Below are 11,820 nucleotides of genomic sequence, written 5' to 3'. Positions count from 1 at the left end.
AATTTTGATTTTAATTTCAGAATGTTCAGATTATGTTTTTTTCCTCATATTATCACTATTGTGCTAATATCATGATTTATGTTGTTATTACGACTTATGCTACTATTTTACGACTTTATTCTTGTTATGTTAAACTTTACTGTAATGTTTTGACATGTTGTATGACTTTATTCTCTGACTGTATTCTGATATTTTGACTTTTCTCATATTATAACAACTTTATCCTCGACTTTTTGTCATGCGACTTTATTCTAAGATTATTATGACTTTACTGGTATTATTCCAATTTTTTCTCATAATATTTCGACTTACCTAATCCAAATCCTTTCCTGTTTTTAAAGTACATCTTTCTCCAGTCTGAGCTCAGATAACCTCATCCCATCTGTAGACTCTTTCATTCCAGCCTCCTTGTTGCCTTTGTGTCCTCCTCTCTTCTCTGGCGGACAGTTCGGGGCCCGGGGCCACACTCTGCTCTCCATCCCAATGTTACTTGTCCTTCTTGCTTTGAAGACCCTCCTCTTTTTTTTACAATTTCAAACTGCTTTCATTCTCCAGTTTGAAAGCAGTACTCAGCACTCTGGAGCTCAGTTAATCAGGACATACTGCGCTAGGTGTACCTCTCCAGTTGCAGCAACTCAATGCATTGAGGCCTTTAGATGTTTTGCTAAAGTTCAAGCAATGCATGCTCTAAAAAAAATCAGAAACTGCTGATCTGAATGATAAAAGCATAAGAAATGTTAATGGAAACACAGCTAATAGCTCAGAAATCGCTTCATAAACCTCTGAATTATTCTTCATTTGCTTTGCTCAGGATTTTCCGACTACAAACTAGCAAAGGTGTAGTTTTTCCTCATTTGTTTCATATTTTTTAAAATAAAAACAGAACCCGGGTTACCCTTCAGCTGAGGGCCGCTCTAAATGTACGCTGGATGTCTGAAATGTATTCTTCCTCTTGTAAAGGACACAAACACGCAGACACACGCTGGCAGCTCGTTCAGTTGTCTCTAAAAGCAGAGAAGGTGACCTATTTAAAAGGTTACTTTCTTCGCCCCCTGGCTGGATTAGAAAACAAAGCGCGAGCACTAAATTTATCCTGCTCCTTATCTGATGCTGCAGCCTAATCATGATAAGAAATATGTGCATCTTCCCGCCCCTGGATTAAATGCACTCTCCTCAGACTGCCGCAGCCATGAATAATGAGTCGTCATCACCCATCCATCTCACTGTGTGACTGGCCACTGGCAACGCAGCGATTTCACGCACTGGATACGGCCATTAGGGCGCTTTTACAATAAACTTCATGAAGTTTGTCATGCGGATAACGACAGAGCGGAGCATGTGAAACTGGAGTTTCATGGTTTTTGGTACAAAAAAGATGAAAGGAGACGTTGGTAGAGGAGAAAAAGGCAAATGTCCAACACAGAAACTCATGTTTCCAGTTTCAGATATGATATTTTAATATTGCATTTTAACCCTTCTATGTTCATCTCAGGACTTCATGACAGACACATTCAGGTTCACTGTATTTAAAACTGGAAGTCAAGTTGGTGCTTAACATCAGCCAGCAGCTTCTGCCCTATACATTAAATAAAATGCAAAAAATAACCCTAAACAACAGGCATCTAATAGCAGCTACCAGCAGTTGACATTTGTAAAATTAAACACAGCTGAAATGGACAACATTAATAAAAATAACTGTTGAAAGCATATACAAAACATAGCAAAATTACTAACGAAACTCTGTATATGATTAAATTTGTCTAAATACGCTAAAAGTATAGTATTTGTAAAAGGAACACAGAGCTGATCCTAATACACAGTTACCGATGGCAACAGAAAAAGGGGAGGAGCTGGCAGTTACTGGTTACTATGGTAACCACGTCAAGAGCAGCAGAACTTAAAATCACATCAACAAAAGTCTATAGAAACAACTTCTTGACTAAACAAAATAAATTCAAAGAATAAAACAAATTTTGACAAATTTCATATCACATTGTTCTATTTATAAGAATTTATTAAATTGTAGTCTTTTTCTATGAAGTTACCAAAATTATTTTTAATAAGGCAAATCAGCAGAGCCCTTTTTAAGTTTTGGATCTAGAATAAATTTACGTATCCTTTTCCAGCAACAAATCTGATTATGTTGTTTAATTGAAATATTGCATGTTTAGTTTATTGTTGAGTGGGAAAAAAAACAAAACATTTTTTGGCCCTCAAGTCCTTTTGACTCGATGATTTTGGCCGATATGACAAAAAGTTTGGACACCCCATGTTTTAACTAGAAATCCAGCACTAATCAGTCAATCAAGTTTATTTGTGTAGCTCATTTCACAGGGCAGTCTGAAGTGCTCTACGTCAGAAAAACACAAAAATAAGAAGTCATAAAAACAGCAGTCACCAATTGAGAAATCAGTCGATTGCCATCAACAAAATCATCAATAAACATTCAATATTTTGATCAATGTTCCAATTATTTAGGTTCAAAAGCAAATCTAAACATGTGGGTGTTCAGCTTTGATTTAAAGGAACTCAGTGTTTCAGCTGTTTTACAGTTTTCTAGAAGTTTGTTCCAGATTTTGGTGTGCCTCCAGTAAACTAACTTTTAGGAAGATATATCAGTCTATTTAATGACTGTATTTTGTTTACAAGTTATTAATAATTAAATTGCTGAAACATAGTTAAAATTTCAATGTTGCAAATTTCTTTAGATGCAGAAAAAGATTCAACTAAACATGTTTCATTCAGTGTTAAAACCGTATACATTGTTTGACATGCAGTCAATATTTTAAGCTTTTTCTTTGTTCCTGGGTTCTTTTAGTGAGACTTTTTTGGAATAAAAGATGTAAAATTTGCAGCTTCTAATAGAAAACTAACAATATAAACTCCACTCTTGGGGAAAAAAAAGAACATGAACTTAAACTTTGTTTTTCAGAGAGTTTTGTGCAATGAAATGAAATGTTTATTCAGTTTAAAATGAGAAACTAATCATGTAAAATATCATAAAAACCTGCTGGAGGTGAAACACCAACATCCCAAACATCAGCAGTGAATGTGTGTGTGAGAGGAATCCCATCATCTGTGGTGCTTCAGGTACTGTTGGTGGTTTCAGAGGGAGATGGTAACCATAACAACAGGTAACCATTAACGACCAGCATCCACCACGACTGCAGCTCACAAATTAGCTCTCTAATTACAGAGATGCAGCTCAGAGCTGCTGCTGCAGCTGATAACAGCCGGCCCTCCTCAAGTGTTTTCCACCCTGGAACAAACAACAGTAGCGCGTCCAGATCAGGGACTTTAATGCAAATGTGATTTCATTCAAGGAAACTTGCAATTTAAATAAATGTAACTATTTATTATTATTATTATTATTATTATTATTATTATTATTATTATTATTATTATTATTATTATTATTTTCATTATTTTAGGATGACCAGAGAGTCTAAACTTTGTTAACAATCCCTGATTTTTGGTTCCCTAGAGGAATAAACATGGTGTGACAAAGAGAGAGATATATTCCTTAGCCGCTATTCGAAATGAGAAAGACAGGAAAGAATGGTTAGAGACAGCAAAAGCTCTATTTAGCTTCAAACTCAATATCTGTTTTGGGGCTAAATATTTAGTTTGATGCTAAATATTTAGCTTGCTAACTAAGTATCTAGTTCTGATATTTAATGAGATATTTAGCTAGAAGCTAATTATTTAACCCAGAGCTAAATATTTAGTTTAAACGTAAATATTTTATTGGTGAACTAAATACTTAGTTTGAAGCGAGCCATGTACTGAGGCTCAAACTAAATATTTTGCTCCAAATATTTATTTTGTACAGTAACTTTTTAGCTTGTTAGTTAAATATTTTATTTGAAACTGACATAAATGAATGAATAACATGGTGAAAGTATGACTTTGAAAAATCAGTCAGAATCCAGGAAATAAAAAAAAAATCAGATTTATACGTTGCTTTTCCCCTCGCCCCTTTCTGATGCTGCCCTGGACAACTGCCAGCTACTCAGACCAGACTGATTACTGCAGAGGAAAGCCCAAGTCTGTCAGTTCTCCTCAGGTTGGGATCCTCCCAACAGAACCAGACAGAACAACCAACAGAGCAGAACTGTTTAGCTAAACCCAGAGCTGCAGATCCTAAAGGTCAAACTGCATTAAAATCCCAGTTGGGGTAAATAAAACGTCGATATGTTCCCAGACGTTGCACAGGACTGAGGCGGTGAAAACGTTGCACAGTCTGAGTCAGACTGTGCAACTGTGCAACACCTGCGGGAGCATCCTCCATCACTAAATCTGCGTGTGCCTCACACCGCCATCCGACCCCGCGCTCTCCCCGCCCGGTGTGTGTGTGTGTTTCTGGGCTCAGGGCGGCTGCATGAGGAAATGCTGCGATGAGTTTAAGAAGTCTTGACAGCAGATGTCTGCATAATAACACACAGAGCGGACATGTGCAAGCAGGAAAATCAAGGACAGCACATCATGCGTGCCAGTCACTTAAAGTAACAGTTTCCTCTCACAGCTTAAAACACAGATTATGTGCAGAAAAGGCTGCAGATGCTGTTAAATGGATTTATAAATCTGAAGAGGGATTTAAAACGCTCTCTGCGCTCCTGGATGAGGCCGAGGCGGTGTCGCTAGGTAGAGTTCTGGATGAGCAAATGCTGATGTGTAGGAGGAGGCCAAGTTCAGCTCTGAGCACGCTGCAGAGGCTTGTTAAAATTCAAATTTCTGAGTCAGAATCCAAAAAATGAAGGTGGTGATCATAGTTAGAGCTGCAGAGAGAGCTCTCCCTGTGCATGAGCTTCTGGCCTGCTCAGGAACTTGGAAGTGGGGATTATTTTGCAGCTGCATTTCTGCACCTCTAACATGTGTTGACTCTGGGAAATAATGCCGTGGCGTGCTCTGCTGCGCGCTCAGTGGTGGTATTTACCTCAGTGACGCTGCAGGCGCTGAACGATGCTGTTTACACTTCCTCACCGTTGTTGTCTCGGCTCTTGTTCTCTGAGGTACTGCAGGACGAGTGCAAACAAGCTCCATGCAGAAGCTTTGTTTGTTTTGTCTGTTGAGCAAAAATATGTACAGATAGTCAGCATAAAAACATGATTTTATATGAATTTAATGCAGAAATATACAGATTTGCTGAAAAAAACAAACTACTAAAGTGAGCTACTAATTTGTCCTGAGTTTATAAATTTATTTGGATCAAACTGAATAATGGTACTTTTTTGGTAATTTATTTCAAAATATGGCCTGAACCATAGTTTACCACAGTTTTATTTCATATGTGAGACGACGGAGAGTAGCGCGTCATTGTAGCCTGACCATTGCCGCCATACACAGTTCCACTGGATTCTCATCTTTCTTCAGTGCTCCATCTGGGATTTCTCCCATGGAAGTGGATTGTCTCCAGTAGAATTTCAATCAGAAAACAGAAGGAGTTGTGGACGATGTCAAATTTCTGGGCTGTTTTAGAATTGCATTTTACCTGTAGGAAGTGAACAAAGCCATTCAGTCCATGTTGGCCACGTTTCCAAATTCTGAGTTAACATTATCAGTCATCTTATTTGGCTCGGATCTTCTCTCTTTGCAGCGGGAGATGGTGTCAGTATGCAAAGTCTGTAATTTGATCAACGCATCAGAAGGGAAGAGGTATGGGTCGGTTTCTAAGCCAGCTATTTAAAACTTGTGTAAATACCGCTGTCTGTTACCCCCAACCAGGTGTGTTATGTTCACAGATAAATTAGCTCGACTCTAACAAGTAAAAGCCATGAATAAACTGACAAAAACAACTTTGGAAAACAACTTCAGTTGCTTAGTTCAGTACGCTCCCCCCTTAATTCCAGCGTCCGTCATGGCGCCTCCAGAAATTGACGTCATTACAAATGGTCAGTACCAAAGCAATAGAGTCAAATGTGACTTTCATGAAACATTTTTATGGTATAATATAGAGTATGTTGTTTTCATCTGTATATTATCACTGTCTGCTTTAGGATGCAGACAGTGGGTAAATTCATCTGATGTTTCTAGCTTGAAATCAGTTTTTATTGGGGAAAAATAAATAAAAAGATTAGAAGAAGAGAATTCCCTCAGAAGAATAGAAATAAGATTGTTTGTGTTCACTGAACTGGAAAATAACAGGAAGAACCGCTGGCCAGTCAGTCCATGATGGACATGAAACTCACCTCCAGCTTCTACATCCAGCCGTCCCTTCCTCCGTCAGCCACCCTCCCACCCTGACCTCCCTCCCTCCTCCTCCCCCGACCTCGGAGCGTCTGCATGTGTTCGAAAGCCCTCAGGATCCCAGATCACCAGATACACAAAGAAAATCTCTGCTTGTTCACAGCAGCCTACGCAGGATATTAACAACACTGGTGCACACGCACGTATGCATACATGCACGTGCATGACAGCAACAATAACTCAACAAGAGCTGCAGGAGTGGGGGAGGAAGAGGACGAGGTGGGGAGGGATTACAGCCTGGGAGAAATAATAACAGCAGCCTCAGCTTGCTCTCTGCAGACACGTGCGCACACATAGATGCATGTCAGATGCATGGGGGATAGGAGGTCTCTGGTGTTGTGTCAGTAGTGCCGTTAAGCAAAGATTTTAATAGACAACACTTTCAATCCTCCCCCATCACTCACTGTGAGGTCACCCGTGGCCCTCCGCCCCCCGCCGCGGGTATTAAGAGTGAAAGGCATTAGAAAGAGTGAGGATTTACGAGTCTTCTCCCACTGAACGAACGCAGACGCAGAACTCACATTTAACATCGATTTATCGAAGTGGCATCTGTTTATGATTTTAATTCAGCTCATAAAAAGGTGATTTGACAGACTCTGGAAAAAAAATCTAGAGCTATTTATTGATTTAAGTGAAAACAAAACGGGCACAGGTGCTGGAGATTAGCTTAGCTAATGTAGCTTTTATTTGCTAGCTAAACATGGGTTAGCCTTTATGCTTTTTACTACATGTACTTACTCTACCAGTCACTAGAACTTTGTTATTCTCACGTAAAGTTTGTACGTCCGTTACAAACCTGTTGAAACACTGATTGTTTCAACATCAAAGCGCTTTGCTGAATAAGCTTTGAAATCAATCCATATATGGTGGCGTCCATTAATACATCCGTAAACAGTCCGCTGCTTAGTGACGTCTACGTTCTTCTTCTGCGCATGCGGGTCGCAAAGCTCCTCCAGGTTGTACCTTTCACTCAATTAGTATGTCATTTACTTTGATTCTATTGTAAGTTTTGTACAAATCAGATTGTGATATATATCATTACCGTCACCTATCCACATATATCGTAATATGAATTTTATGCCATATCGCTCATCCCTGGTTTGGACTTCTGGGATCCATGTATTGGTATTATGAACCACCACACAAAAAAACAACCAGGGCTTCATCTTTCAATCAGACTGAAGCAACACCCTCATTACTGCACATTAAGCTCTGATCTGTCTATCCGTCACTCAAGGACACCAAAATACTTGACCTCATCCAGCCAGAAACATACAGCTGAGGAGTTATAATCTGCTTTCTGATTGAGAGGGAACAACTAAACGTTTTATTCCCCAATGCATGTAAAGTGTAACCTCTTCAGTTATGAAGCTAACCATGCCGTCAGTGCAGCGTCTGGCTCTGTGTTGGAAGAGATGCAGCTCGGTCTGCTGCTGGTTTCTGCTGCTGACACGAGGCCAGCAGCGCCTCTGCTGCTCCTCCATTCGGTCGTGTTTTCGCTGCGTTGTGGGAGGGAGCTGCATTTGTTTGAGAAGTGCCCAGCAGGAAGAGGTTGTCCTACTTTATCTCCGATTAAAACAGGTCACACATCAGGGACGCGATTCCGACGGAGCAATAAAACAACAAGACATGAGGGAAAACTGTAATTTAGGGTAAAACTGACTCCTTCCTGGAGGCTTTTGTTGGGTTTGAAGATTTATTTATGTTTAGCAGGAACCGCATCCTGAGGGGGGATTTTCATTCTTGCATCATGTCATATCAGCTATTTGTTACTTTGTGTCTCCTCTCCCTCCATTTTCCACCCTCAGTTTTTGACATCTCCTCCTCTCTTCACAGGTTGCCATGGCGACTCCAGGGTAGTACTCACCAGTTGCCAAGGCGAGTCTCCACGCGAGCGCAGCCTCCCTCCCACTGCGATGTGATGGATTGTGTATTGGAAGCGGGGATTTCTGTTGCCTTTTGTTGCTTTTTTTACATTCAAAAACTGACATTCAGTGTTGCTCATGTGCCACTAGGTGGAGCCGGAGTCCTTCTGGGGGGGTGAAGACTGCAATCTGCTGCTGAAGGCAGAAGAGCTGAAACAGCTTTTACACAGGTAGATGTAATGACATAAACAGAGAAAAAATGTTTTATTCAGGTTATCTAAGCATAAACCTATTAATCTTATCTCATTAAAATATTTAACACAATTATTTTTAATTATGTTACTTAGTAACAATTAAAAAGTTAATTTAAAAACAAGCTTTTTACTGTACAGATTTATTACAAAGTGATATATTTCAACCATTTCATGGATAAGAAAAGCCCAACGTTCAGTTTCTTAAAATAAAATTATAATTTTATATCAGTTTTATGAAAATATGCTGAAACAATCCTGCGCAGCATGAAGGTGAACAGCCTGTAGTCAGGGTGATCACCTTCAGCCCGACTACAGGCTGATCTTATGATCTTATGTTGAAACAATCATAAGGATTGTTTCATCAAGCCTTATGATTGATGAAACAGATGATTTGAACTTCTTTCTTCCACCTCTGCATTTTGCCCTTTGAGATCTAAAGATCATTATAATATAAGTCCATTATTATTATTTTATGATTGGAATAAATTAACTGGATAAAATGTGAAATATTGGTTTCCTTTATCTGTAAGCTATAATAATCCAAATTACAATAAATAAAGGTTTTTAATAGTTGACTTTATGTGTAGTTCATCTATTTGATAATAACTTTCACTTTCTGAAATGAAAGATAAAAAAATATATATTTTTTATGATAGAAACATTTTTAAAAATGTAATGTACAGTGCACTCCTGGTAAAACAACGTCTGTTTTAATAGTGAAAACACCAAATATGCCTTAATATGTGTTAATACACACATTGGAAACCATCTTAACTCTACTGCAGAAACTAACATCCGCAGTCTTATCTCTGCTTTTGGAGATTCAGCCAATTAGCGTCAAGGAAAATAAATGGTGCTTCTGTATTGGCTGTCTGGCAAAGGTAGATTTCCTGCTTTTACTTTCAAATATTTCAAATAGATTAAACCAAAAAATCTTTGACTAGGTAGATTTTCTGCAAATAATTTGGATTGTGGGTTCACCGTTTATATAATGCAAGTTCCTGATAGGTGGAGACTGTTTACAGCTGCTGAATCCTCCGTTATGATGTCATAAGTGTCTCCAGTGATGTCACAAAGCCATCAGTTACCTGTGATCAGAGGTTTAACGTAAAAATCATCACTGGAGTGAACAGGGCACGGTCTAAAAGGACTTTGTTTGGTTTGTCTGTCTGGAAGATTCAGGAGAAAAACCTCTCAGTATAAATATCAAGTTGATAAAAATATTTTAGACGCTACCAGAGACATGACAGATCTGGAAAGAGATTTAGAAGAGAAGGAAGAAAGGTTTGACATGGAGCTAAATCCAGAGATTCAGGAGAAAATGGCGGCTTTTCAAGAGGAACATTCAGATAAGAAAGCCTTGGAAACGATGAGGAAAAATCTGGATCGAGCGAAAGAGGAAATGGAAGAAGGCAAGACAAATGAATGCCAGAAAGTTCAAGAACAATTTGAATTTGTTGCAGCAATGGAAGATTTGGAAAATGAGAGGAAAAGACTTAAGAAGAAGTACGACTTTCTTAAGAAGATAAAGGAAAAACAAAATGAGAAAGAGCAAAATATCAACAAAATGGAGCGCGACATGGAAGAACTGGTACCAAATTTAGATAACGACACAGAAATTATTCTTTTGCAAGTGAAAGCACTTGCAAAGGAGTGGGAGCGCTTGAAGAAGTGGGACATAAAACTGCTGACCAAAGAAATCAAACTGACAAAGACAAAGATGGAAGGGGAGATGGAGAAACAAGAAATACAAGAAGAGATAGCAACTTTCTATAACGTATCCCAAAACCTGCATAAAATTACAGTGAAACTGGACGAGCGGCAAGAGATAATACAACAAATGCAGAAAAAGATCAAGGAAGAAAAAGAGAAGCTGGCGAGAGAAAAAGAAAGTTTCCAACTGGAGTGTAGATTGTCAGTCGATGAGTGGAGAAATCTGCGGGAGAAGGAGAAGCACGCGAGGAAGAAGAAAGAAAAACTCACAACGTGCAAAAATATCCTACAGACGGAGCAAAAACTTCTGCAGAAAGAAAAAAGGGACGAATGCAGTAAAACCCAAAATCTAGACGCTATTTTTAAGCAACAGGATCTGTGGGACATGGAACAAGCGACTCAACTGGAGAAAGACAAAAACGAATCGAAGGCACAGATTAGAGAGCTAGAGCAAGAGTGCAGGTTTGTAGATTTTGAAAGAAAATATCAAGAGGAGTGGAAAGAAAGCTCTACAGTCCTCCAGGGAATCGTGGAAGCACTGCAGAACTTGATGGTTGATCTGGAGAAGAGGAAAGAAGCTGAACGGGAGAGAAAAATCCCAAAGCCTGCAGAAAAAAGCTCAGTCCAGATGAAAAAGAAAAGCAAAAAAGACGGCTTCTGTTCTTCCTCTGGAAAGCCGAAGTGTGAAGCAGAAGGTTCGTTTGAAAGAAAAACAGGAGAGACGAGAACGAATCAGGAAAAAGAGACGACGATGAAGGGCGTTTGGGTACAGATGTGCAATTTGTTCCTAAAGAGAAAAAGCCCCTGAAAAGCAGCCAGAGGACAGGAGCAGGAAGTCCTCACTGTGAGCGTCTGTGAAGAACCCATCAGAGGCTCACTCAGGGAAAACCTGCAACCAGAAGGGCCACAAAAAGGAGAACTGATCTCTGAATTAAACATAAGACGAATAATGAGAAGATAATTCAGATCTAAATTATACATAACACACTTCAGGCCAGATTCTTTTGATTTGACAAAACTGATCACAAGGAATTGGTCATTAAGTTCCATTTAAAGGGAACTCATTATTCTTCCATTTACTTTTAAAACATCAGAATAATTAAAACACACACCTATCTGTTTTTGCGCAATAAGTTAATGTTTTTTATGTCAATCCGAAAACCTCCTGATTGTTGAGTCACAATCAACAGGCACTGAGCCATTACCTACTAACCATACCTGGCAACCCAAGGTGAGCTTCAGCACGTTTGGTCAGCTTGTACGCGCTGTGCAATGGCTGCTGGAAAAGACAAGTGTTTTGTTGTCGACTTACCATCCAGAAAGTGGTTGCTGCTTTCTTGTTGATTGTACAGGAGGCTCCACTTCTGCTTTTCACAGATGTACAGTTGTACAATTGCACATCAGTACTGACCAGACTGAAGTGTCATTATGTAAAAAGTAATAACATGTTTTGTATAAACCATAAACCTATCCTAACCTGTTCAAGTTAGCATAACAGGTCACATTTAAAGATTTTTCCCTATGCGAACTCACCAATATACCAACCTTAACTGTCCAACTAATACTTGTTTTCTTTGGGTTGTCACCATGTGCGATGGTTTGTCCCTAAAAAAACTTTAGACCAGGATTCATCATATTTTTCAGATTCTGTCTATCTATCTATCTATCTATCTATCTATCTATCTATCTATCTATCTATCTATCTATCTATCTATCTATCTATCTATCTATCTATCTATCTA

At 39.0% G+C, this 11,820-nt stretch overlaps 1 protein-coding gene across 1 annotated transcript in view; it reads left to right on the top strand.

Moving 5' to 3' along the window:
- The first annotated feature begins 8,252 nt into the window (after positions 1–8,252).
- LOC106946383 (rho GTPase-activating protein 8-like) overlaps positions 8,253–11,820 on the top strand; it is a 121,802-nt gene continuing 118,234 nt past the window's right edge. The window contains exon 1 of the mRNA XM_015030660.1: positions 8,253–8,341. The gene's annotated coding sequence lies outside the window, so the exon portion shown is untranslated. The remainder of the gene's footprint in view (positions 8,342–11,820) is intronic.

Source organism: Poecilia latipinna, unplaced genomic scaffold, assembly GCF_001443285.1.
Source record: "Poecilia latipinna isolate Pla-1442-1.1 unplaced genomic scaffold, P_latipinna-1.0 Scaffold188, whole genome shotgun sequence".
In the NCBI taxonomy this organism is placed as follows: domain Eukaryota; kingdom Metazoa; phylum Chordata; class Actinopteri; order Cyprinodontiformes; family Poeciliidae; genus Poecilia; species Poecilia latipinna.
The sequence above is the reverse complement of the archived record's forward strand: the minus strand, read 5'-3'. Positions and strand labels throughout refer to the sequence as shown.